General features: G+C 43.8%; 1 long non-coding RNA gene across 1 annotated transcript in view; it reads right to left on the reverse strand.

Annotated features, from left to right (window-relative positions):
* The window catches only part of LOC122162015, a 46,235-nt gene extending 18,457 nt beyond the window's left edge, over positions 1-27,778 (reverse strand). Inside the window, exon 1 of the long non-coding RNA XR_006169383.1 lies at positions 26,039-27,778. This is a non-coding gene — a long non-coding RNA (uncharacterized LOC122162015). The remainder of the gene's footprint in view (positions 1-26,038) is intronic.
* Between the last annotated feature and the right edge of the window lie 187 nt (positions 27,779-27,965).

Genomic DNA, 27,965 nt, shown 5'->3' on the forward strand with positions numbered 1-27,965 from the left:
AGGGCACTAAAACCTACGTGCATTTTTGCAGCGCCGTGCTGTTTGTTTTCATGTGTCAGCAGCTTCGCATGAGTGCTCATTTAAATCCCGTTCCCCATAGTTTTGGCCAAGGCTGGCATTGGCTGCCCTCACCTATAGGCAGATTCTGCATGCCACACTACAGGCCTTATACTTCACCCCAGAGATCATTGCTGTTTGAGCCTGGAAGATTTTCAGGCGCCCTGGCAAGGTATGAGCATTTGGGGTCCTTTCCTCATTTTAGGAACAGAATAAACACTGCATGTTGAGCTCGGAGCAGATGCAACACAGCTCCCATAATGAGAGCCCAGCTCCAGAAAGCACAGCAGAACCTGAGCACATGCGAGTGAGCAGCCTGGTCTGAGCACAAAAGGCTGCTATCTGAAAAGGTTGTGCTGATATTACAGCGATAGCAGAGGAGGAAAAAGCTCTGACAAGTTTCTTAGAAACACCAGGCTGCTCCCGCACACACCTCCAGCCCTGCTCTTTCACCCCACTCCTTTCCCTGAGCTCAGCAGCCACCGCCCTGGGTTATACTCCATCTCCGAAGACCTTTGGTAACTTTCCCTTTGTGTACTGAGGAGATGGAAAATGTTTTCCTGCAGCTCCAATGAACCAAATTAAAAAAAATAAAAAAATAAAAAAATGACTTCACTTTCTAACAGATGCACAAGCGCACCTTGGGATGAACGTGTGATGGAGTCCAAGCCACCACCACCTGCCTCCCAATTACATTTGCTGCATTGTCCCTGGTGGTGTGCACCTGTGACATGTTGGCACCGAGCAGGATGAGCAGAGCAGGCAGACACGGACCCATCCACACACGTTCTGCTATGCAGAAGTCTCCCAGCGATTATCACTGCACTTTCTTAAAGCCTAAAAGGGGCATTTTGCAGCAGCTCCTATGGACACTATGAGTTAGCACACAAGAACTCTTAGTCCTGCAAAACAGCAAAGCTATAAAAATACAATTTAAGAAACTTTTTTCACCAGGGTACCGCTGCCCAGCTGGCCAGAGGCTGATCTAACAAGGGAAAGGCCACACTGGGCTCCCTGCACCACGCACACACACTTTGTCAGCCAATTAACCCACCAGCAATAATCACATCTGAATATGATTTTTACACCTGGAATAACGGAAGAACAAACACAGCTGAGACTGCAGCAAGAGCTATGTACAACAGGCTTCTAAGGCTTTAGGCTCATTATATCTGTTGCAGTATGGAATCATGCATACCAATAAGGAACCCTGAGCCATGTGCTCACAGTGATACACACTGACAGGATTCACTTGACATTGGTAAGTGAAATCTTACTTTGCCATACCAGCAGATGCCCTAGCTGTGATCCCTACAGATGCTGTCCTTGCAGCAAGAGGCTAATGCAGACTTTTAACTTCTTTCCAGTTTTCAGTGGGATGGACACAGTGGGACAGATTCAGCCTCGCAGTTTTGGGATGTCCCACGAGTGCCCATGGGCACCACAGGACCAGTGGAGATCCTGCCACCCAAACAACAGCAAGAAAGCTCCACCACTCTACGTATCTAACCTCAAATCCCTTCATAATACAGCCTGTCTAAACAGTGCTTCCCATTCATGTATTTTCAGCAAAGAGGACATTTCTTCCAAGACATAAGCTGCATCTAAGAGAAATACTCTCTACCTGATAAATCACAAAGATCCTTTGCACATAATCAATATTCAGAAGAACCAGGCTTTGTTCCTGCCCCATATTATCCTGCTGATTAGATACACTCAAGAATGGAAAAGCTAGAAGGGTACTGGGACAGAAGACGTGCAGCATTATTACAATGTGATGCTGCAATACTTATTACTGCCAAGAGAGGAAAAAAAAAAGAAAAAACCTCACACAGTATCAAAAAAATCTTAATGTTTGTGAGGTTCAACTACAGCTTTAGGTTACCTTAAGGTGACAAATTCTAACCAATCAAAATTGTGTAATAAGCAAAAAAAAATTTAAATCCAGTTTCATTCTTAGTTCGTGAACTCCCCAGCCAATGACAAATTATGCTATTAGCAGCCTTAGAAGGATTGTGAAAATATCCCTTACTTACAATTGAATGTGCTGGTTGGTGGTTGTTTTTTTTTTTTTTTTTTTTTTTTTTTCCTTCATTGTTGTGTGTTGTTGAGCTAAAAATGACAAAGCCCTGAATTTCATCATTCTTGCAATCTATTCTTTTCCCCTGACTTCCTGTTTTCATGAAATTTTAATAAGGCATTTAAAATAAATAGCTATGCAGAGTCTCTATGCCTCTTTGAATGCTTGGGATGGATGTTTTGGGTAAAGTGATAGTCCAGAGACCTTGAGAGCATTTAATCCCATTCTAACTTGGCAAGACAACACAAAACTGCAACAGTGCTCTCTGCAGTTCTACAACTCTGAAGAGATTTTAGGGGAAGGGAAGGAGGCCAGCCTGATGCACAGGACAGCATGGGGAAATAGTATTTCTGTCTCTACCAATCAGAGCTATTCAGAAAGGTAACTCTGTAAATGAGAAGATCACCTAAAAAACTAGAAGCGTATAGACAATGCTGCCTTGGTACCTTTCCAAGGTTGGTGTGTAACACAAAGCCTTTCATTGAGCACCTCACACCCCTCATAGAATCATTAAGGTGGGAAAAGGCCAATAAGATCATCTAATCCAACCATCAGCCCATCCCCACCAGGCCTGCTAACCACATCCCTCAGTGCCACATCTACCCTTTTCTTAAACACCTCCAAGGATGCCAACTCCATCCCTTCCCTGGGTCAGGGCATCTTCCCAGCTCCCCGCCATGCTTCCACCAGCCCCTGCCCCACATCCACTGTTGGCATGGTTTGGGCTGCAGGGAATAGTTGGGATTGAAGGTGCTGAAATGGGAGAAGTCAAGAACTAGCTTAGAGCAGAATAGTTGACAATCATGCAGGATCAAACCCTTTGTGAATCACACTGCTCCTTAAAAGTTGTAGCTGACAAAATAACAACTCCAGATTTTAGGAAATTAGAGGAATGACAGAGGAAAGCCACTCAAGTTTCAGGGCCAATGGCTCAGTTATTAACAAAGGTGAAATGATTTGATAGGAGAATCCAAAACCTCAGATCACAGCTAAGCCTGATCCCTGAGCCTCACTCCAATTTAAACTTCCACAGGATTTTTATTATCATGCACACTAAGAGTTCATGGGACAAACAGTAAAACAATAATGCACCAGTGGCGAATGAATGGTTATAAAGCTAAACCACTTGTCTGGGACCAGTCATCTTCTGGCCACGGTTTCCTGCATAATCATGTTTAAACTTGGGTGAGCTTAAAAGACAGACATCTCATCTGTGCACTTTAGGAATGTTTCACATCCAGGGGTCAAGACTTTGCTTGAAGCAGGAGGAAGATGGGCGAGTTTTTACTGCTCACCTAACGGGGAAGAAAGGGGAGACCATCAGCTGCCACCTACACAAAGAAGGGAGAGCAGCTAAGTGGCAAAACAAACTTGCCACAGTGGCTTAGAAAAGCAGAGATGTGAATGAAAGTAAGAGGATTAAAGAATGCTCGAGAGGAGCCATGCTTGGCAGGTCACATGAGGTGGCACAAATAGTATCTCCTATCAATAAAAATACAAAAATAAATACAAAAACTTCTGAGAGCCCACATTTATGAAGATACCTCCACATTTTGGGGATCCCCAAGTTACACCCAACTTGTAGGAGCTATTGGGAATAGGTGAACGGTTGGACTGGGTGATCTTTTAGGTCTCTTCCAACCTTGGTGATTCTATGATTCTGATTCCACCCCTCAGCTGCAGGCACAGCCTGAGCGCAGCAGGCAGCCTCTGCTCGTGGCCCCAGAGTTCTTTTCCTCTCCCTGCAAACCTTTTGAACCCTACTGGTAGGTGCAGGAAGCATTGTTTACACAGTTGGACACATTGCTTTTGCACACCACTGTGAGCCATCAGCAGCAATCTCCGCACTGGCCAGCTCACCAGCCTCTCCTTGGCATAGCCCCTGACTTTCATATATCAAATGGGCAAAAATATTCCAAGCAAAGCAAAACAGAGAGAATCTTGGCTCCCCATCCTTTAACATACATATTCAACGTGCAGGAAGCTGGGAAGAGCTATTCATGGGGTTGGCTTGTTTTTGTTGGTTTAGGTCTGGGGAAGGGGGGGGAGAAGGAGGGCAGTTTTCAACGCACACCGCATTCTCCACAGATTTTAATAAGTGCTTTAAGCCACAGCGATCCCTTTCCTCTCTTCTCCCCTTCCTCCCCCTCAGTGTTTAATTTCTACAAGGACATTTCACTTTAAAAGGAAGAAAGGGCTGCACCATAAGGGCTGCAGTGCAAAGCTTTTGCTAGTCATTTCCAACAATATATTTTGGAACTGTTCCCAGTAAACAGGCAGATTAGCTGCCTTTGGTTCACATTTTACATTGTTTGCTAGATAGGGAAGCTCTGAAAAGCAGACTCTGTCCATACTGTTTGGTTGCAATAAGGCTAATTCTATTCAGTCCTATAGCACTATGATAGCACTTGTGTAGGATTTCCCTTCGCTTGCATATTTATAGGGTCTTGTAGAGCTCCACTGTAGCTCAGTGCCAGCATGAAGAAATCAAGCTGTCAGTAGTTTCTATTTTTGTCCCTACCTATAGTTTCAGTAATGACAAGTGAGTGAGGCAACATATGCATTTCCCATCTACAGGAAAAAATTACTGTCTTCCTTCAGTGTCTTACATCTGTGCTACAACCTATTTTCCTAGGGCTTCAGATTATGCTGATAGTTAACATGTACAAGTCCTGGTCAGGTGCAGCTGATTCTAGACACAGCATTAATGGAACCACAAGAGAAAAAAGTTCCAACAACTCACGATTCCTGGTGTTTTCACATTTTGCAACAAAGTAGAGGGGAAAAAATGCCTGGGAAATAGCCGCATAGCATGCAGTTCCCATCATGCTTTGATCAGCACGCACATTCAAGTGAGTTTGGATTCTCCACCCAATTTTGAGAGGCACTGATTATATTTGATGTCCTCTTCTTGACCCTATGTGGTTAACTCATTGTTGCAGCTTCTGCAGCAGTTGGAATGGGAGCAGAAGCCAAAGCCCCAGACACAGAACCATGGAATATTTGAGTTGGAAGGGACCTTTAGAGGTCACCATGGTTAGCAACACCACACACGTCTACCAAGGGACCGAAGGCCAGGTTCCAATGCTAACAGAGAGACAAAGTGTCTCAAAAGCTGCTGAATTATTAAGGTACTTCTTTCATCATTTGCAGTCTTCTCTTTTCATACACTTAGAAAGGCTTTGACCACACCAGGGCATGGTGACAACCACGAGCGCCACCCTACCCAGCAGCTCCAAGACCTTCACAAAGCTGTGTTGGGAGGTGGGCACCTGCCCTGTCACACCACTGCTTTGGCACAACAGCCCGCAACATAACAGCATCACATCTCCAGTGACAGCTAATAAGACAGAACTGCACCCCACTGCTTCACAAAGCCACAACTCCAAACTCCTTCAGAGATAATGCTTATTTAAATAACACAGACACCAGGCATTAACAAAAGCTAGTAGGAAAAATAGCTTGGCAAGTTTGATAAGAAGAAATAGACTCTTTCATATTCTTTCCCCTTTTCCCCAGGTCCACCTCTGCTCGCTTCACCCACAGCCTGCAGAAGCAGACTTTTAACTTCACGTTCTGTTTGGAAGGGATATGTGGGCACCACAGCGTTCAACCTTCATCCACACTGTTCCTCCACCTGAACTGACTTTTTTTTTTTGGATTCCGCTCCAATGCACCAAAAGGGACAGAACTGAGATGGTAGGGGAGGGAAGCATGGGGCTGTTGGGAGAAGCTATAAATAAAAAGCAGGAAAAAAAAATATGTTAAAAAATACAAGGCACCGCTATAAATCCTTCTCTCCTGTGTGAGCTGCTGTATCACAGAGCTGGTGGGGCTGAGAGACTTCCCCTTACTTTATAGTGCATGACGATCACCCTCTTACACCACCGCTGTATAACAAGCAAACGTCCCAGCTCCTGGGAAGTAGCTCATAAAAAGATGCTCTGCATGGCCTCTTATGGTCCTTGAAGCAAGAGGAGCAAAAGAAAGGGCTTTAATGAGCTTAACGGGGGGGGGGGGGGAAAGTACTTATTTTGCTTATTTTGTTTGAGCCATATGCTAGGAAGGGGGATACTGGAAGGTGGGGAGGACGAAAGGATGAGGAGGAGGGACCCAAAGGAGCGGAGCTGGGCCTTTCTGCTTGTTAATACACAGCAAAATGATATGCACACATCCAGCTCCGAAAGCGACTGCGGGGAGGGAAGGAACACAAAGGAGCCATTTATTGCCTGAGAACTGTCTCTGAACAAACCCATTGTGTTAAAGTAATACAAATTCACAACACCTTCCTGCCTCCGTCTCCATCTGGGGCTGCATTGGTTCAGGGAGCGGATGCGGCCGCGTAGCATCCTCACAAGGTCACTGCACGGGGCCAGATGCCATACTGATAGCACAGAGGTGAGGGAGAGGGGAGAGCATGGCCAGGAGGCTCTCAAAAATCCATCACCTCCTTTCTGGCCCAGCTGTGGGTTTATCTGGAGAGGCAATTTAAATCCAAGAGCCAGAAGGAGGTATCTTTTGATGTAACATTTTGTTCTTTTTTTTTTTTTTTTTCCCCTGAATACAAAGTTATTCCAGGCAATGCAGTTGGCCTGAAATAGTTATCAGTTACAAAACCAGGGCTGCTCCTATCTCCTCTCCTTGTGCAATGCTAAGAAGATCCTCCCGCTGAGCTCCAAAGTAGGGGAAAAGCTATTAATTAAAAATAATTCTCCACGTTAAGGCTAGCCGCCTAAAGCTCCATTAATATGAAGGAAATTCCAGCCGTTCACTCCCTGCTGCTGGAGTCCTTTCTTTCTCTATTTCGTTTTGCTAAGCTTTTTGAGAATATATAGGGAGATCGCCTCAACACCTCCCTTCCCTTTCTCCCCAACATTCAGACCCTCTCTTCCGCATTCAGAAGGAATGGGTCCCCCAAAGGGCAAAAGGTTTGTCCCCCTCCCGCCACCTTCTCAAAGACAGGTGATAACAGAGGGACCCCCACAACCCTCCTTGAACCCAAGCCAGTAGCACCAGCCAAAAGAAAGGCGTTTTCCTGCCTTCCCGCTGAGCCAGCAGCATACTGCTCAAAATACCTGCCCTCAATTCCCAGTGTCAGCAGCCTCAGACCCATTCTGGCTTTTTCGCTGCTTGGAGATGCTCAGGACTCCGCTCCTGGGTAATTGGGCAGGGCTGCAAAGCAGGACAGGAAACATCCCTGCCCTAAGCAGAGACATGGAGAAGAGGAGCACAAAGCCCAGGTCCTCACCCAGATATCAGCTGAGGGTATGGAGGACACAACCAGTCTTGAAAATTACAGGCAGAGCCATGCTTCCCGTATTTCTGCATCCCAACGTTTAGCATGGGGAAGGAATTTTCTCTCCTGCTAGCTGATGGAGATGTATTCCTTATCAGTGATGCTAAATATCGTGGAAATCTTCTGGAAACCTCTTTAGGAAAAAAAAAAAAAATAAATCTACGTTTTATCAGGTATGTCTCACATGTTTGAGAAATGCAGGAAGAGCACAAAAAGGAAGTACTAAAAAAAAGAAAAAAAAAAAAAACCAAGAAACTGAAGTCCAACAACGATTTTCTCCTATGGGAAGGGCTGAAATTAAATGCAATCTTATGCCTCAACACCACAGAACTGCAGCACATGCACCAGTTTCAACAGGGTCAATATTCCTGCAAGACTTCTGCCTGTACAACATCACAGTGTCTATAAATCATAGATTTTGTGCTCTTACTAATAGTTGCATATACATCCATGACCTTCCCCCTACATTCATGCACAAGTTTTTCAGAGAACAGACCTCAAGCAGTTTGCTTTATCAAATTCTGGCTGTTTTGAACTCCCCCATGCCAAAATATGACGTACAGGCTGTCAGAACAAGAGACCTATCTCTTCATTGCACACATCTTCAAGTCACTGCATTTGATTTTTTTTTCAAGCAGCAAAAAAGAAAAGAATCAGAGGTTACCTTCAATTTATTTTCTTACGATTCCTAATTTCTTTTTCAAGTTCCAAAAGCCCCAAAGAGGTTTAATTAAAAACATTTCTACATTTTCAGGCAGTAAGACTTTAGCACATGTTTTTAATAGTATTTTCCTAAATGCTTTTTTCTACAGAGATAGAGGTGAGGAGCAGCAAAGGAGATGGCGTACGATGAGAAAAAGTATTTCATAGATCACTGTGACTTTCCATAGAGCTGTGAAATGTCTTAGGTTAAGCAGGATTCCAGTGGGACAGAGCAACAAATAACCCTCTCATTCTTGAGCATTAGTCCTAGTGAACTGGGAATTTAGGTCCCAACTCATTGAAGTGGTTAAGCCCATATTTCCACGCATATAACTGAATCTCTCAGAAATCACAAAGGCTGGAGATCAATGTAAGGCTTTATTTAAATGGGTTTTGGGGTCCAAAGAATCAGTGTAGCCAGCAACAGAAAGGACAACTCACCCACTCTGCACGTCTTCTTTCCAAACTATCCCTGCACCACAGTGCCAACACAGCCAGCAAGCCCAGATGAATGTATTCCCATGGGAATTCCCACTGAGCTCTGAGCATAGACTAACTGGAGTTGACCATGAATCTCTGCCCCGATGATATGGGATTTATGTGGAGCAGCCGCTCAGAACTAAGCTAAGGAGGAAAGCAATGCTTTCCACTGTATCCTAGACAAAACACAACCATTTATTACTCTTGATTTTTAGTAGCAGGGATCTCCATGGTGCAGATACCTCATGCTACCGCCATTCCTTTGAGTGAGAAATCCCTCCCTGTGTTATCACTACTGCTGTGTGAATGCTGCCATTAATGGCCATGGCAGTGGGTTGGAAGAGTACAATCTTTGAGGTCCCTTCGCATTCGAGCCATTCTATGATTTTACACCTATTGTAAATTACATTTAGATTCATAGGTAGCACAGGACCATCTATTCCAGGGGGCCATGCAAGTTGCATCCTTGAGTTTATAAATTCTCCCCCTTCTCTTTGCCCTGCCTGAATTCACACACACACCAAGTGAGTCATCCAGGTTGCTTCGTGGCCACGTCAACTCACCAGCAAAATGGTAACATGAGCTCTTCAGAACCCCAAACCACAGGATGTTTTTATCTGAGCTGCACAAGACAGCCTTTTCCCAAATCCAGCTGAAGGATGCAGTGCTCCATAAGCAGCTCGTTACTCACTTCTCTTCCATGGGAAACTCATCCCAAACGCCTTGCAAGAGGAATTACTGAATACAACCCCCCTCCTGCCTACATAACTTTATTTATACTGCAATAAATAGAAATCAAACAACACTTTTGATGTGAAAGCCACCGATTGAGAATCCCGTGTCCACATGAGGCTGCTTTCCATTTCCTAAAGCGATATTAATTTGTAATTTTTCCTCCTGTCTCTGCAATCACTTTTTAAGCTCCTCTATTTCACATCATCAATCCCACTTGTAAGGCTGCAAGTCACCTCGATGCCATCTGTTGAAAAACAGAGTGATGGAAAGTCTGAATAATGCACTGAGTCAGGGTTATAGATGCTACATTTTGACACAGTCAGAGGCGTAGAGCAGGGGGAACAGATTAATAATTACTTCACCTGAAACGAAATCAGTTCATCTATAGAGGCCTGACCACAGGCTAGAGCTAGTTCTATAAATACCTGGGTTTAGTCAGGACTAATTCAAACAAAGTAGGTATGCAAATATTCAGCACTCCAACAGCAAGACACTTTCTCTGACGGTTCTTGCTTTAGCATGTCAATCTGAAACCTTGATTGCTTTTCTCACACTTCTTTGGATGAAAGGACATAAACAGCTATGAAACCAGTTCTTTAATATGCTACTCTTCAATTCAATTCAAACATACACTTATTGCAAAAAGAACAACATGAGCTGAGGAAAAAAAAAAAAACCAAAACAGAATGGAGAGCACCATAATGTAATAGCAAGTGCAAAGCAATTTACATTCCTGGATCCTGGACAATTCACATACAGAGCAGTTTTTCTACTATGTAACAAAAAGCCCAGTCTAGGGGAACACATGTTTCTAGCATTAGTTGGGAATAGCTCAAGGAAAGATTTTTTTTTTCAACCTAAATTCAACATTTTTAGGAGATTTTTAGAAATCAGTGCTAATTGCTGCTTGGCATGACTGAGTGCATACATATTATTGCAAAGGACAAAAAAGTCCTAAATCTTACAGGCTTGGATTCTTTGACCTCAACAAGTTTAGTCTGAAAACATTTTTAACATGATGAAAAGCTTTGTGAGAATGCTAATAACATCCTTAAAGGGTTAATGATGCTGAACTGATTGGCACTAAAAACTAGATTTCATTTGGTACAGTGACAGAGAAACTCTGCCACCAGGAGTGTACGTTCATGCCCACATTATTATAGGACAATTTAGGTCATCTTATTTTAAATTTCATGGCTCTGTAACATAGATGTAAATCAAAGGCAGTGAGGCAAATGATGATTTTTCCATAGTGAGGTTTTTATAGTCTTGATCTTGAAAATATGCTTTGGGCATGAGCTGTCCATCAAAGTCCTCTGAATTAGCCAAAGGAGTCCGCATTGCTGCTAGTGTACAATTAGAATCAGGAAACAAAAGCAGAAAGCTTTCAGAACAAGGCACATCTCATTTTTCAGTTTGGGCCACACTATCCATTGTCATTTTTAAAAGAACTGGAATCAAGCTGCTCATGTCTAGGAACATGTGAATATTGAGATGGTGAGGCTTCAGCCAATGCCGAGTGCTGGTAGAGAGCCTCAAAACACTGCAAAGAGAGCCAGGTGTTTACTTAGCAAATGCACAGAGAGCTGTGTGTACACCTGCACACAATTTGCTTTTGAAGTATTTCAAGTGTTGATTGTATGATCGTAGCATGCAGCTTCAGCCACATACAAGCAATGCCTTACTTTAATAAACACGCCGTGAATTTGATGTATTGGTTGTTTGCTTTTTCAGAGCTGATTTATCTGCCACTTCCATTTCCAGATTTGATTTATCGGTCAATTCCTTTTCAAGATTTGATGTATTGGTCATTTTCTTTTCAAGATTTGATGAAAGCATGTCGTGTGAGCCCTTTCAGATCTATTTCTGAATATTACACATCTATCTACTGCATAGGTTTAAAATCTTAATTCCAAAACTTTCTTTATTAATAATTCATCTCTTTCTATCTGGAGCTAGCCCTTGCTTTACACGAGTATAATCTGAATTAGATGAAACAAGCAATTGCAGTGGACATAAAATAAAGTAACTGTAGTTTCACAATAAATTGCGCTCTGTGAAGCTTTAAAGAGAGTCTGGAGATTTATTAAAAAGCATTAACGCAAAATAGGTAAAATTTCAGTTTTAGCTTCAACATTTTTATGCTCTAGAATCACATGAAAAAGCAAATGAAATGAATTGGTGCTTTGCTGTTCTGACTGCCCTGGGGATGCCAGAGAGGGAACCTCAGAGCAAGGCACAGGGCTTCTGTGATAAAAGGCACCAGAGCAAAGCTTAGGGGAAATATCAGAGACTTGGGAAGAAGCTCTGTGATCCCAGCTTTACACCCACTGAAGCCAGTGCAAGGTTCACACCCAAGTCCCCTTGGTGTTGGAGGGACCCAACGCCTGGTAAGAAGGTGAGAGGCTCTCACCAAAGCCAGTCTGCCATACTGCCACAGAGGTCCCAGCACTTGGCCAAAGCAGATCCTACACAGAGGAACCACAAGAAGTTCAGGCACCATGAAGGGCAAGCTGGTAATCCCTTCTCCTGCCAAGTGGGTTTGAAGCCAGACTTCAGAGGGTCATCCACTGAGTGGGATGAAGACCTGACAGAGTTCAGATTCCACAGTGAAACAACGAAGGGAGCAAGGCAAGCCTGACTTACTGGCCAAATTCCAGCAGCTGTAATTAAGCTCCGCCAAGCTAAATTCTCTCTGCACCCTCTATAAGATACTGGTTTGTTATCTACTTCCTCATCTGCCCCAAACTGTGGGCAGTGCTGTTTTACACATTCAGACAGCTGCTTGAAAGGAGCTGTATCCATCTCTTATCTACCTCACAGGGGCGATTTGAGGGCTCATTAATAAATATTTGGAAAGATAAAAGGTGCCCAGAAAGTACAGGGCAGTACTATTTCACACTCACCTCCGAGCGGATCTCTATAAACTGTGTAATCTGGGAATTCAAACAGTCCAAGGAACGTGTTGCAGACTGCTGGGGAGCTAATGCTGAAATACAAAGAGGCTCCAATCTGCCCAAGGCTGAGCACCAATGCTCCCACTGAATCCAAGAGAAACGGAGAGCATTTCTCATACAACAGAAGATGCTCAGCTGCTCACAAAATGAGGTTAGCTTTGAGGAAAAATCTATTTGTGCTTCAATACACCTTTTTTTTTTTTTTTCCCCTCCTGGTAGCAGCTCAGGACAAGCACCACCAAAGTCAAAGGCAGCTTTTCCAGCACGTTTAACCTAAGTTTGATTTGAGAAACACACAGAGCAGCAGCTAGCTCTGAGATCTCCATGGCTTCTTTCCCTGCACAGCGAGCCCTGGAAGCAAGAAGTGTGCAGAGGTAGAGAAGCATAGAACAGAGATGTCAGGGTCAAAGCTGAGGATGTGTGTTCCTACCTCTGGTCTTGCAAAATTAATAGGACAGTAATAGGAAAAAAAAAAAGCCATGAGCAAAGGATCCATCCAAAGCCCACTGAAACTACTGCAAGGATTGCTACTGCCATGAGAAGGACTTCAGAGGAGCTCACACATCCAGATGTTGTCACTGCTTTTCTGTACGACAGATCATGATCAACATAGCCAGAAAGCTGTATCTTAGTGGGGTGACTCACCAGCCTCCTCATTGACTGAGCACAGCATCACTTCATGCTACCAAGGAGAATGCAGAGAAAGCTATTTTAAATGATACCCTCCCATGCTCTTAAGCTGCTAGAAGCACCAATATAGAAGGCAATGATAGGAAGTTCTGAGAATGGACTAACTGCTACTATTTCCTTCGCTATAGAAAACACTGTTGGCTATTTTCCCCCCTTTTCATTTTTAATATAGTGATGTAATTGCAACATGGCTCATCCTTTGGAGGAAATGAAGATTGCTCAATCAATCTCTGTACTTGAGAATATTAAAAAATCCAGCACAGCATAGCAGAAGTACACAAGGAATTTCTCAGCTCTTTTCTAGAAGGGCTAGCAAGGAGAAGTCACCTGCTCCCCACAGCCAAATACCTTGAATTCAGTCAGACCTAATTACCCATTTACCATAAAGCAGAGCAGCTCATGTTGTGGCCCCATTAAGTTCTGGCTGAGGAAATACCACTCTCACTGAAGGCCTTGACCACAAAGATTCGGAAGATGACACTCTGAGGTGGAAAAGCCCACCTACACCTTAAACAGTGGGGTCCACAGCCACGTGGCTGAGAGCACAGATTGCAAAGGATGGGACAGTCCAAGAAAAAGTCTCTGGACTTTCTCTTTTTTTTTTTTTTTTTGTTAAACATCTCTAAAGTGATCTGAGAACCTTAATTTCCGTTTGCATCCAGTAATGACTTCCTGTCCTCTGCTGCTCCAGAAGTCAATGCTACTCTGTCCAAGACAAATCATCCTCCTGAGATAGGAAAAGGCTCCTGCCCCAAGTGAATAACATCCAGCCCCCTCCTACTTTCCCAGCAGAGCTTCCCCCTCTTTTTTCCACTATGCCAGCATTTCCCACACAACGTAAATCCACACTGGAATCCTTCACACAGCAGGGAGCCAATTCTCACACCACGAAATGCCAAATCCCCCAGAACGCATAAAACAAATGCACTGCAGTTCGCATCCTGCACTTGTCGAAAAGCAGAAATGGGTCTAATACTTTGTTTCTCATCGGCTGGCTTCTCTCTGAGACAGCGTTTCAAGACAAACAGGTTGAGCGTGGGTACGACATGGAAGTGGTTTTGGTGAGGTTTTGTACAACCTAGTTCCCACCACCGTGCACAAAGCATCCGAGTGCCCTCGGCTTCAGAGGTGTCTGCTGGCAGTGTGGGTGGCTCGGACAGGAGATGGGGATCTCAGCTGTGCTGACTGGGCTTCCGAGAAGCAGCACACTGCTTCCATTACCCCACAGCTTACTGTGCTTCCAGCAACAAGAGGCAGAGCATCACCTGTCACAGCACCCGTGTCAACGGAGCTCTGAATGTGCTGCCACAGGAAACTGCAAAATTACCCTTCCTAAAATGGACAGTGCTTACAGTGCAGTTTGGAGAAGGAAAAAAACCTCCACCAGCACAGCTACTGGCTCTCACTCTGTTCACCTATTGCTGTACGCAGGGCATTTACATCTACAGCACAACAAGGAACAGATGTTGGGTGATTGAAAAACTTGAGCCTTCCATTGTTTTATTGTCTTGTCACCACAGAGAAATTTGCTTTAATTTACTTTAAAAGTAAATGACTTGATCTTCATAAAACTGGTAGCAAGTCACAGTTCTTAATGAGGATGTTAAGCAAGGATTCTGTTTAACAACCAGAGACACCAATTCCAAATGCAGCACCTTATCTGAACAAGCACATCTATCTTCCCTTTTGGAGCTTGGTGGTTTATTTTCAAGACATTCAACGTATTTGTGTGCATGTGCATGGTGGGGGAGGGAGGGAGAGAAGCCTGTGAGCCCTTGAAAACCTGTGCAAAAACTTTAGTCTTCTCTCCATCCCATCTTTATAATGCTTGATGGTATCAGATGATACCAAGTAAACTCCTTTTTTTCCCCCCCCCTCTGAACCCTACTGGGTACAAGATAGATTGCAGTACAAGTCAAGGAAAGATGACAATTAAAAAAAAACAATACCAGGAGTCCAGCAACTTAAAATGAAGCAGTGACACCTGATTTTCTGGAAATAAGCTACCAGCTAGTATCACTCCTAGCTGTGAGCCTTGGATTCTTTCTGAATCTGAATTAAGTTCCCCAGACATTCATCTCAATGCCAGCGTTGCCAGCACAATTCAAGCTCTAAGCACCAACAGAGGACACCATCTCATTTGGGTGCTGGAATATGAAAGAGATCTTCCAATCACCTCATCATCACCACATGAGATCACTTTCCACCATTACTAACAGGAGTGCATCCAATTACACAAGAAACATCACCTGCAGCTTTTAGAAACAAATGGACACCCACACATCAGGGCACAAGCACATTCCCTCCACCACCTCCTCCAAAGGTTGGGTGTTTCCAGAACAGTAACCCTTGCTACAGCATTCAGGCTGGATGTACGTGCACTGCTTGTGGCATAGAGGTGCAAGAGATTTTCACATGTATTCACAGAGAAAGAAAGAAACAACTAAGTTCAACGTCTAACTGATGGAGCCAGAGAAGTGGGCAATGCTACATGGGCACAAGAGCCTTTCCAAGTACAGAACTCACACTGGCTCCTAGTTCAGAGCATTAACAGCACTAAAGCTGGAGCACCAATTTCTCTGGGATTGAGAGTAAACAGCTCTAATTAGTCCAAAGCACTCCTTCCTGCAGCTCCCTGTTATCCCTTTGCTCTGGCACAGACAAGCCCTCAGCCAGCTCCAGTAGCCTGAGACAAGCTGAGCCCAAGGTGTTAACAGCTGCAAATACAACGCTGTTAATTTAATTGGGTTGTCCACCCTTGATATTTGAAAAGTCCCTTTTAAGTGTTACAACTTTTTCTTTAAACAACTGAGTTATTATTTTCTTCTGAACTCCATTTTCATTTTAATGCTGACGTTCAGTTTCTTTTGCAAGCCAGTGAAGGGGAAACTCTCCCAGTAATATACCACCCCCTCCAACAACTTCTTCCCTTTCGGTGCAGTTTCAAACAGATAGAGCCAAAATAAATTTTATCCCAGAAAACTAGAAGTTAAGCTTAACTTATAAAGCCTTTGTAAGGAAGGCAAAATCTTGCCAGGCTTACCACCGTGACAGTCACAGTTGTTTAGATTTATTATGCAATGGTAAGCACGTTATACAATAAGTTTGCTGTAGTAATGCAGTAATCACTTTGTAAAGAAAAATGAACTTCATAAAGGAAGGCAATACATATTTTTTTCCCCCTCTTCTTCCCTGTAGTAATAACAGGTCCTTAACTCCAACCTTTAGAGATGGAAACACGCATTTTCACTTCTGCTGCTATAGCTCTGATGTGAGCCAACGGCTCTGCAAGGTTGCTATCATTTTACTTCTCATTTCCCAGTGAAGTCTCTCTTCAGATCTTCAAAGTGCTTGAGCTAAAACCTCTACTCATTAGTTGCTCTGTCTGGTTCAACATACATTTCCAACTTGTATACTGTTGATTGAAATGATAGTTTCAGTGGGGTTCATAGAAGAAACATCCCTAGAGAATACCTTGTTGCAAATAAACACTTTTGCTTTACACAAGGACATCTCCCTAGCAGCCCCTGCACAAGTACCCAGAAGACAATGAGAAAAACAAGACTAGCAGGCTCTGATTCCCCTCATTTTTCCAAGGAGCAAAGTGAACATTCACTGAGTGAGCCTTACATCACTCCCAATTTAAGAAAAAAACATCATCAACAACAACAAAAAAGTCTTCAAACCTACCACAAAGCCCATATCCGTGCAGACAGCCAAAAAATCCTCTTCAGCCCACCACCATCAGCAGCATTTTAAGAGAACTTCCCTCTGCTACAAAGAAGGAACTAAAGCCACCCAGCTCAGCTGGAGCAGCTTTTGAAATGCTAGAGCTAATTGCGTGCACCTGAGTTGCTAATGCAATCAAGGAAACTTATTATGTGATCTCCACGGAGCACCTGGGAGACATACCCAAGTTGTTACCTGCAACTGTGAAACTACCACCCCCCCTTCTTTTTTATATATACAATTACAAAAGTTCACCATATAATGTGCCATTTTTAAAACCCAGTACCTATCAGCAAATTCTGGCTGCGCATTGCACTACAGAACTCCTGGTACTGGACTAAACTCACAGGGAGCTGCAGTTAACGCACACCTGTACAGAATGCTCCCTAACTCTCTGTCCCACCGAAGAAAAATTATCAGTGTGAGAATTAAATTATTCCCCTTTCAGACGTTGTGAAGCCTCCAGGCACCATTCTAACACTCCTTTTCAGCACAGGTAAATTGAATACCAGCAAGTTTACTGTATGCAGGCTCTTCAGAGGAGATGTTAAATAGCAAAGTCATGATTGTAACCTATGAAAAAAAAACTGAAAAATGCACTGTTGTTTAGTCTAGAGGAAAGGAGGCTGCAGCAAGCCATAACAACAGCCTTCAAATATGCAAAGGGTCAGTGTGGAGAGGCGTACGTCGTGCCTGGTGACCGGGACACAGCGTGAGGGACCTGCAAGACTCCGCTGGACCAGGGGAAAGGGCTTGGAGCATCTACAGTGGCCAAGGTCTGTGCAGGAGCGTCTGGGGGGGGGGGGGGAGGGGGGGGCCCCCGCCCCCCCGGGGGGGGGGCCTTCAAGGCCAGGCTATGCAAATATCTGTCAGGGATAACGCAATCTATCCGACCCGGGGATGGATTACATCGCCTCTCGAGATTTCCTGCAGCCCTGCTTCGCTTATGATTTTATACAGTGGAGCCCCAAGGGTAATTTTCCCCTCTGCCCGAGATATTCACTTATCTGTTCAGAGCTGGGGCATTATCTCTGCCCGTTTACTTGATCTGGGTTGTGCTCGTGTGAACAAAAAGGACGGTGTCTGCAGGCAACGTGCAGCCCTGCCGTCACAGCGGTGATCTCATGCTGATCAGTGAGCAGATGGCATGGTGGTCAGTGAGAGAACGCAAGGATTTGGGTCAAAGTTTGATGATTGCTTTGTGTTAGAAAATACGTACATGAATAATTCTAAAGTTTGGAGTGGATTTTCCTGGCACAGAACAGCTGGGGTTGGAAGGGATCTCAAAGCTCCTCTAGTTCCAAGCCCCTGCAATAGGGTATGTGGCTTTCTGCTGTGTGACAGACATGGTGAGCAGGGCCACGATGCCCCATCAAGCACCTAATGCACCCACCAGAACCCAGTTTGGTAAGGGAGGAAGGAGAAGCTGTTGGGAGAAGTTCTTGAATTAAATCTTGCTGAAATCAAATTGATTTTTAAATTGTGTAAAGCTTCAGTAACTGCAAAACTGTCCCTTTTAAGAAAAAAAACAACCAATCACCAACGTTCCTTTTGCTTTAGATTCTCCAGTTTGATGTGTATCAAACTTCTTCTTTTGTAGCAATGCATTACACAGAGCTTTTCAGTGCTTTCTCCCCCAGAACTGGAGTATTTATTCCATAAATTAAATTAGCTTTCTTGATTGCAAGTTGGGAAATGTACAAGTATCTAATAAATCAGAAGAAACGCTTAACCAGATCCTACGTCAATAAATATTCCTCACACTTAATCTGAAAGCCATTAGGTAGTTGGGGTGGTGACTGATTTAACACCAGCCATTCAGTTTACTTGTGATGCCACATTATTTAAACTCAAGACTTTACACTAAGTACAATCCAGATTTAAACTTTCGTTTGGAATTAATTGCAAAACTTGAAGGATTTTTCCTTTTCTTTTTTTTTTAAAAAAAAGAAAGAAGAAAGATTTAATTAAAAACACAAGATGAAATAAATATTTTAGGCAACCAGCAACAAAATGGGAAAATACCATGTGTTTGGAGTTTTAGTGCCCTCTGAGTGCTGGAATTTATTTGCAGCAAGCAGAAAATAGACAGCAAGCATAAAAATTCAGCAGATTCCCGCTAGTAAAATTATTTATCAAGCTAACAAGGGAGGAACCCTTCTAGTAGCAACAAGCCAGCAAGGAAAAGACGTGCCTTTATATTTTACCTTTGGGTTAGCACACCAGTAAAAATGCCAACTGACAAGCACTTCACATAAACATTTCTTTCTAAATGAGCTGCCTTGTTAGAAAAAAATCTAAGCAAAGGAGTGCTACAGTCAACAGACAGAAAAACCCAGGATGAATACTGCATCGCTCCGTGGTACAGAAAAATATAAATAAAGACATAAAAATAATGTGGATGCATAAATGACTTTAATAAATTAACACTTCATTTTGCATTTAAAATAACTGCTCAGGCTATAAATCTCTCTTAGCTTCAATTCCACCCAGAAAGAATGCATCCCAGTTATCTGTTATTTAGCTCCTACCCTTGGAGCCGTACATACACACATACATACAGACATGTGTTTGCTTTGCTGTGCTACTCAAGCCCCATTGCAATATTTACCATATCTTCTTTTACAGCCGAAACCCCGACGTCGGCTTTACAGTTCAGTTTAACGATATCAAACTCTGATTATAAATTATAAGCAGCTTTATTGCAGCCCAAAGAGGGGGAAACTGGGAGACCCTCGATTTCCTGATCCCAATTAAATTTTAAAGAAACAGAAAAGTGACACACGTTCTGCAAAGAGCAGCAGAGCTCCAAGGAGAGCTGCAAATTGTTCCTGTCGGCTGCGCAGAGGGCCGTCCCCTCTGAGCACTGCTTTGCTGGGATGAACGTTTGACAATTGTCAGCAAGCTTTAGAATAAAACCAAACCAAACAAAAGAAAACAACAGCAATGCACATCCCAAGGATCTCTCGTAACCATTATTATTCCATCGCAGAAAAATATATATATAGCTTGTGGGAGGGTAAGTGGGCAAAATCAGATTCAGCAGTTTGTCCGATGCTGTAATGCAGGAAGTAAAACCTGCGGCAGTTGTTGACAAAGAGAAAGCAGAAAGGAAAGTTTTACACTATGCTGAGTGGCAGAAGGGATGCCTGGCTTGGGCAGAACTTGTGACCGATCCCCAATGGTTTTCCGGCCACAGTCCTGAGCTAGATTCTGCATGGTTCACTCTGAATGAGAAAGATAGAGAAAAGGTGAAAGAAATCAAGGAAAAAAAATATGTTTTTTTTTTTAATTAAAAAAAGAAAGAAGAATTAGAGTTTCTATTTGTGCTTTTCTCCCCTCCAAGCCAGGCATTCTTCTCGCCTCTGCAGCAGCCCACAGTGCAGGGAGGGAATGCAGCATCTCCCACTCCTGGCCGCACCGCTGCCCAGCGCATTGCTGGGGCTGGGGGAGAGCCTGGCTCCCAACACCACCCAAGGGCCCGATCCGGCATTCTTCTCACACCCAAAGATTCCTGCAAAAACAATGGGAGTTCTGGGCGTGCGGGAAACGGCGAAGCGAGCTGGCATTTGTTAACTGCTGATGGATTGCATTAATATGGATATTTGTCTGTAGGGGACAAACACTTTTGAGAAGCGAGCGCAACATTATGGGCAAAACATCAGCAATAATAACCAAAAAGGGTAGAGAGAAACATCACTGATGTAAACCATGAAATAAATAATATATGTCAACCTTTATGTTTCTTGCCTTTGATCTGAGAACAGCTGACATTAAGTCCAGGAACGGATACCTTTTTAGCTGAGAAGATACTGGATGTCAAGTTAGGTTTTTTAGTGCAAGGCCAACATGTGAAAACAAAGCTAAAAGGGTTGAAGAAATGAGTACAACAGAAAACAGAGATTATCTCATGTCATTGGAAAGAAAATGCTGGGTGTTTCCACAGAAGCTGAGTAGTTAATACAGTGCTGACTTTGCTTCCCCATTCTCTCCTTATTAGAGTTATAATTTGGGTCTGACTGACAAGGAAATAGATCCTGAGCACAGAGAGGGAGCACTGCTGGCAGAGTCAATGCAGAATGAGGTCTACAGCATGCACGTGTGTACGGCGCTGACTTCCCTCCCCTAGCTCACCTACATCCCTGACATTGCTGACATCCTCCACATTACCAACATCCCCTACATTGCCTGCATCTCCTACATCACCTACAATACCTATATCTCCTACATACCTTCCACCCCTCCATCACCTACATCGCCTACGACCCCTGCATCCCTTACATCCCCTATGTCTCTCACTCCCCAGTCCGTACCTCTCTCTCTTCCTTCACCTCCACCTTAGCTGTTTGGAGGTGAACACAAAGCCCCACGAGCAGGTGTAGCTTTGAACCTCCTGCCCTGGTGGTGCAGCAGCAATCTGGGGCAGCCCCACGCTGCGGAAGAGTGCTGCTCTTGCCTTCAACCGAGCAAACCTGGCCATTGCTTCTTGTCTGATTGCTGCCCTCGCTGCAGCATCCCGCTGCCAGCATCCCACACCAGGGGTATATTGGTGCTGCTGCACGGAGTGCAGAGCAAATGTGCTTAATTTAGCCCAGGTCTTAATCCCGGTGACTTCGTTCGAGCAGAGAAGGGCTGGGGAGCACGGCTCTAGGGTGTCAATAAGGCAGTACAATATCTCTGCACAACGTGAAGCCAGCTATTTAATTACCTATCACTACTAACAAAAGCTCTCTTTATTTTTATTAACTTTGGGAGAACGAGGTTCCCCATCACCAGAGTATGTTTAAATAATTACTGTGCAGACTAACACGCCTGCAAACACAAAAAGAGAGGGAGCAGAGAGAGGGGAAAGAAAGAGAAGACATAAACTCAGCCTCGCTTCCCAATTTAAACTACGAATGACCCCGGGGTCAATTTTTCAGAGTATCTCAGATCAATTCAATTCTCACCTCCGCTGCCTACCTGCTAGCAAATGAACTTACTGTGCGTTCCAATAGGCAGAAACGACTAAAAGGAAATCGCATTTAGCTGCATCTGAATAACCATGGTTATTAGGCATGCAGAGGAAAAAATACCATTCCCCTTCTCCTTCTCCTCCTCTGGTTGTCATTCTCACCTCACTGGTGATTAAGATGTAGGATGCTCTTGCAGATTGTTAATTAGGTATTAATATCTGCAAGGGGCCACAGCAAGCTCCTACACCTGAGGTCATTTCTCAGAAGTCAGGCTGTCTCCAGTGACAGTACCTGCAATTCCCAGAGCTAGTTTGATACCCACTCAACAGCTGGAGCCAGTGCTTCTTTCATGTCTGGTTTCATTTCCTATCTGAAATTATATGAGTGCTAATATCTTTATTATCTGTCCTGTAGGAGTGCAGAGCTCGAGCACGGCACAGCGTGTCGTTCAGAGCCTTTCTTATTTATTTATCTTTTTCTTTCCCCCTTATGCTGTTTTTTTCGAATATTTTCAGCAAAAGTCTCTGCGGTTGGCAAATTTACAGCTGAAGACTCCATTACAGATTGGAGGGGGGGGGGGATAGAAAGTAGGAGGGAAAGTAATAATCTGGGGACAAAAGAAAAGAAAAGCTGCACCACTGCTGAATAATAATGGCTTGAACCTTGGGAAATAAATGAGGAGTTACAAGGGCAACGTGACCTCTGGACATTGTGCAGGTGCACAGATCTTTAAGGAGCAAGCAGTGAGGATGCATACTTGGTGTTTGAGGAGAGAGGTACACCACTGAACCACCATTTGCTCCTGTTTTGCCTCAACCAAACTCCATATCAGGGTAAAACCTAAGCTACATTCCATTCAGCAAAACACCTGCCTCGTGCAGAGGTTTCTCACCCCAGTGCCAACCCAAAACCCTACAGACTTGTAAATTCAGCCCTTGGATGAGAGCAGAGTGGGCAACACAGAAGGCCTCCACCTTCTGTGGAGCTCCACCAGAGCTACTTGTTGGCCCCATTCATTATCCAGGTTTATAACTGTGTAAACTGAGACATAAAGAGATCAACAGCAAGAGACCTTTAGAAGACACCTCAGATAACAAGTTTACAGTGCTGCTGGATTTTGCTGAATCTAGAATCAAAGAACTGGGTCAAAGTCTCACGGGTGAGTCAGGCTGCAGCTCCCAGCTCCTTCTTTCTGCTCTCTCTAACCATCAGGACTATATGTGGAAGCCTGAGAAGTCATTTTACACATGGGACTCTACATCGGTACTTTTCCTGTCTCGTCCATCTCCTGTATTTTGGTACAGCGTGAGTCATTTTGTAAGCAGCACAAATTAAGAAATCCAAAAGAAATGTTTTAAATATATATACATGTATGTATGTAAGCAATTAGAATTATTAGAATTAAACAAAAGCAAAAGCCATATTTATGGAAAGAAATGGTTTGTTTTTTTTTTACTTATGTAAAGTGACTGTAAATTGTACAAAATACATTGTAAAGAGAGAAAGAAGGGAGATAGGTAACTATTCATTTCTGAGCAAGAATAACAGCTTGCATCCCATCTGAAAGAAAGGATTCTCATTTAGACTTAATATAGCACATCTGCTTGAAAAATACATACAAGGCTCCCATTGACTGCCATGGGAAACTTGCCAATAATATTTCGTGGAATTTATCTAGATATCAGCTTTGAAAAATACAGACGTCTTAAAGGGAGGGCTAATTCAAAAATGGGAAGTTAAAAATCATTCATTCATACCCAAAGAAATTGGGCTGTTTATACAGTTCTTAGCTTTCATTTGCAATTTTATCAGATATATGGCCTTAGAATAAAACTTAGCTGAGGAGGCCTCGCTGCAGGGAAGTCAGGCAGTTTGACATCGCAGGCCATGAAAGGAACACAAATAACAGTCAGATCTGCTTCTACGTCAACAATACATTCAAAAAGCCATGAGAGTGAAGAAGGCTTTCACAAAACACAAATCTATTTTAAAAATGCGTGTGCAAACACAGGAATAGCACGGAAATGCAAGTAAATGTACACGTTAGGATTGCCATGATTTCCCTGGTGGGAAAGGTCTTAGAGGTAAACTGGAAAAGGAATAGCAAATGTATTTCTCCTTTTTACTGCTCCTTACTTTCTCCTTAGTTTTAAGGCTTGTCCAGATAAGGAATTATGTGGTAAGATACAACGCAGTGCTACCTATTCCCAGGGCAACACTCCTGCTCCAAAGTGAAAGTGGATTTTCCTGCTTAGTTTATTCTGAAAGCAGCTTAAGCTACACTGCAGGGGAAGGGGGAGAGAGGGAGAATCCATTCTTAATCCCAAATTGGAACGTCCATCCAGGGAATTCATGGCACCACTACCGCTAGATGAATTCAGATCTTGCTTTTTATTAGCACGATTCCCCCCACAGATATTCATGTGGTGGAAATCTGGGCCCTGTGAATTCCGTGGGGTTTCACCAAAGCGGTGGTGAGGCCAGGAGCCCACTCAGGGCCTGTCCTCCCAGCTGGGATGGAGACACGGAGCAGTTCAGATCCCTTCCCTTAGAGCACGGCCAATGCCCTTCAGAGTCCATAGCTTTGTCATGAGTTTGAAACATTAGAAGTTACGCACAGTGATGAAAACCAGCAATCTTGGAAATCCTGCACAGGACTTCCCTTTGAAAGGAAAATTTGCCTTGTGAAATACTGCTCAGCAATCCCATGGGCAGGATGCTGCTGCCATAGACCCCAGAGGGACACCCAGGTGACAGTGTCTTAACCCTCCAGTCCATTTGTTAAAGGAACTGCCTTGAAATACTAAAAGCAAGCCAGAAGTAACATAATTCCTTAAAGGAGTCAAGTTAGTAGGTTAGACCACAGAGACCACTGTCCACTACTGGAGATTTACAGCCTGAAATCCCCTTACCCAAAGCACCTGCATGAATACCGAGTGAGAGCAGCTCCGGAGCGCACGGAGGTCTGAAGTCCTCATCTCTGAACTTATTATTCCTAATATCACAGAGACATTTCCCTGAATTGTCCTTCTCCTTTCCAAATTCCCCATCTGACCAGATGTCTCTCTCTTTCTTGCTTTCACCTGTCAATCACGCTTGCAGCTGAAATTTGATTTCTCTCCCAACAGTAACCTTAGATGAAATATTACCATAGGGGTCAGAACTGCCTGAACCTCGCCATAAAAGTTCGTTAACTCTTCCGAGACCCAACAGCAATTCGCTTAAAAGGAAGGGATTTTGCTGCTGTGTTTTCCTATTGTAAGTGACAGTGTCACCACAATGAATTGGAAGAAAGGAGTGAGGAATTGTCCCAGAGAGCAGCAAGTTAAGTCCTGAGACCACAGCAGAGAAAGAGCCTTTGCCTTTTTTTTTTTTTTTTAGTATATGGACAACAAGCATTTGTATTGCTGATATGATTTACAGAACTTGTATATAAATTAGAGGAGCCAGGAGAGCTTTCCTCACAAATTATCAGACCTGCAGCCCTTAGCCTAGAAAGAAGGTAAGAGAGCAGGAGCTGCACCCTCACAACGAAATACCTCCTTGGAAACCCACTCATGAAGAACCCCAAAGAGCCCCTCTGCAGTGCACTGCATACCTCTTCCCCATTTTTTTGTAATTAATTTCATGAGCTAATCAAATATTGCTTTATAACAGCATGCTGTGTTTGACCAAAGTGTGGCAGGCCGTGCTCCTAACTAGAACAGGAGGTTTTATAACAAAACACACGCCAGAGCCTGTGTCATTGCAGCCCTGCAGCTCATTGAAGCCACTTAGTATTTTTTACAGTTGAGGTCAATAAAAATCAGATTCTATAGGAAAAAAAAAAGGAAAAAAAAAAAAGCATGCTATTTGAACCTAGCAGGGGAAGGAGCTGAACGCTTAATCCCTGCATTTTCCTGACAGTGTGTTCTGTAGTCAATGAGAGTTTGAATGAAAACAAGTTCCACGAGAAAAAGCAGTGCTGATTTAGACCCTATTGTGAACCAGGAGCACAGATGCTGCCTAACACACACAGCCTCATGACTTCCACCCAGAGATGAGGGACATCTTCAGGAGACCTATCCTTAATCCCTGCAGCTGATGCCTGATGAGGGACATCTTCAGGAGACCTATCCTTAATCCCTGCAGCTGATGCCTGAACGCCAGCATTTGAAGGGAAAGAAAGAAAACATTTGCAGAGGATTATAGATGAGCGATGGGACATGGGACAGCTGACAGAAGGGCAAAGCCCAGCACTGCGGGTGCTCTGTGCACCTGAAGCCAGCTTCACCCCACAGAGCACGTCCCCGCTGGGCAATGGGAAGCCCAGCACCCTCCCCAGATAGGTAAAGTGCAAAGGAAAGTGGGAACATACCTTTTGTTCTGACCTCAGGTAACAGGGATTTTCACATCACCGTTGTAGAAGATTCTCTCGGGTACCTAATTTAGTAAATACATTAAAATATGCTGTTATTAAAAGGAATTCTTAGCATTGTAAAACATGTCTGTTGTGCCACTACTGTACAAATAGGGCCTCTTATATTCAAATCCTGTATTTAACTCAGACAGTTGCTTGCGCTGCTCGTTAGCTGTAAGAAGAAGAAAATTAGCACAGCTTAAAGTGAAACGCTCCTCGCACATCTGGCCTCTCCTTTGCATGAATAGCAGGAGAATCTCACCAAGAAGTTACCTTAAAAACATCTCTTTGCCTCACCGGTGAGCAGTACCTCCTATGACCTGAAAGCACGCCGCTTTCGGCATCGTTCTCTTCATGGTTATTATCAGCTGTGCTAATGTCATTGGCAAAATAAGAATCCGTTTGTGTACACATTCCCTTATTTCCCAGACAAGTCGTTCAGTAACAAAAGCAGAGCTGTCACTGCTCCCGCAGTTGCTCACGCTGTACCAATTCCTACTGTCAACATATATTTAAAATCCAATTTAAATAAAGAAAAAACAATTCAACACACACGGAGCAAATCTCTGTATGCTAAATGAGGTCAGGCAGCGAGCCGATCTGCCTTTCCTAAATACGGGAATTCTGCTGTGTCCCTTTGGTTAACTTGCTCTCCCTGCTCCTACACACACACGCACATCCATTTCCCATAGACAGCTCCAGCTCCATCCTGGTGGTGTCACAGCACCCGGCAGAGGGGACCGCCTGCTCCCCCAGGGGCATCGATCCATTAGCAGCTCCACTGAACTATCAGCTTATTAATAAGGAAAGAGTCTCAGAAAGCGAGACAGTGCTACAGCAGCCAGAGACACGGAGCAGATCAGTTAATTCCAAAGGGCTGATAACTGCCCTTTATTTCATCTGGCTGAGCTGGGGTGAGAGCTATGCTGGAATACGTTTTCTGCTCCACGCGGTGTTGTTTTAAAAGGATTTCACAATGAAGAGAGCTGAAAGACTGCGTGCAGTCTGGAGACTGTATCTGGTGTGACATGAATATAGTTTTTGAAACAGATTTAATCTTACGATATTCCCTCCTCTACAATGACTTTGCAGGAGGAAACCCTATGGAAAGGAAAATCTGTTCATCCCACTCTGCAAACACTGAGTCGCGCTGCAGACGGCACATCTCTTCCTACATATCAAATGGCTTTCATCAGTGATTCTGGAAATACTTATGTTTTAGGGGAGGAAGAGAGGGAGGGAGAAAAAAAAAAAAAAGGAGAAAAAAAATGTAAAGAGCTACGTCTTATTTGGTTCACTCTGGGGCTCGTTTTCGTAGTCTCTAATGTCTCAGTGCAACAGCCCCAAGTGGCTGGGAGAGCTAAGACTAATTCCTTCCCCATCCCTGTCGGTTCCCAAGGTTTTGGCAACGCATTTTTGTTTTAAAATTGGAGAAGTGGGGTTCAGGGTGCAGGAAAGGGAATGTGCTTGCTTGCTGTTAGAGAGGGCTTTAAACTTAATCGCATACACACTCTGTCATATATCCACATAGATTTGGGAAACTTGGCCTTGGAAAGCTCTGTTCTCTGCCGTACTTCAGATTCCTTAAAAGCCATGAAATGTAAATCCTGCCCCCCCACCCTCCTCAGTCCCTGCAGGGATCTCAGGGCCTGATCCAAAATGCCATTAAAAAGATTCCCTTTAATTTCTGGGGGGTTTAGATTGGACTCTGTGTGAGCACAGGTGAAAAAGAGAAGGGGGAAAACAACACCGGGGGGGGGGGGGGAGAATTGAGAAAATGAAAGGAAAGAAGAGAAAGGGAAAAAATAAAAGAGGAAAAAAAAGAAAAACGAAGAGGAGAGAAAAAGGGAAAGGAGGAGAGGAGAGGAGAGGAGAGGAGAGGAGA

Source organism: Centrocercus urophasianus, unplaced genomic scaffold (genome assembly GCF_019232065.1).
Source record: "Centrocercus urophasianus isolate 14NV4802_14NV808 unplaced genomic scaffold, USGS_Curo_1.0 seq_2, whole genome shotgun sequence".
Lineage (NCBI taxonomy): Eukaryota > Metazoa > Chordata > Aves > Galliformes > Phasianidae > Centrocercus > Centrocercus urophasianus.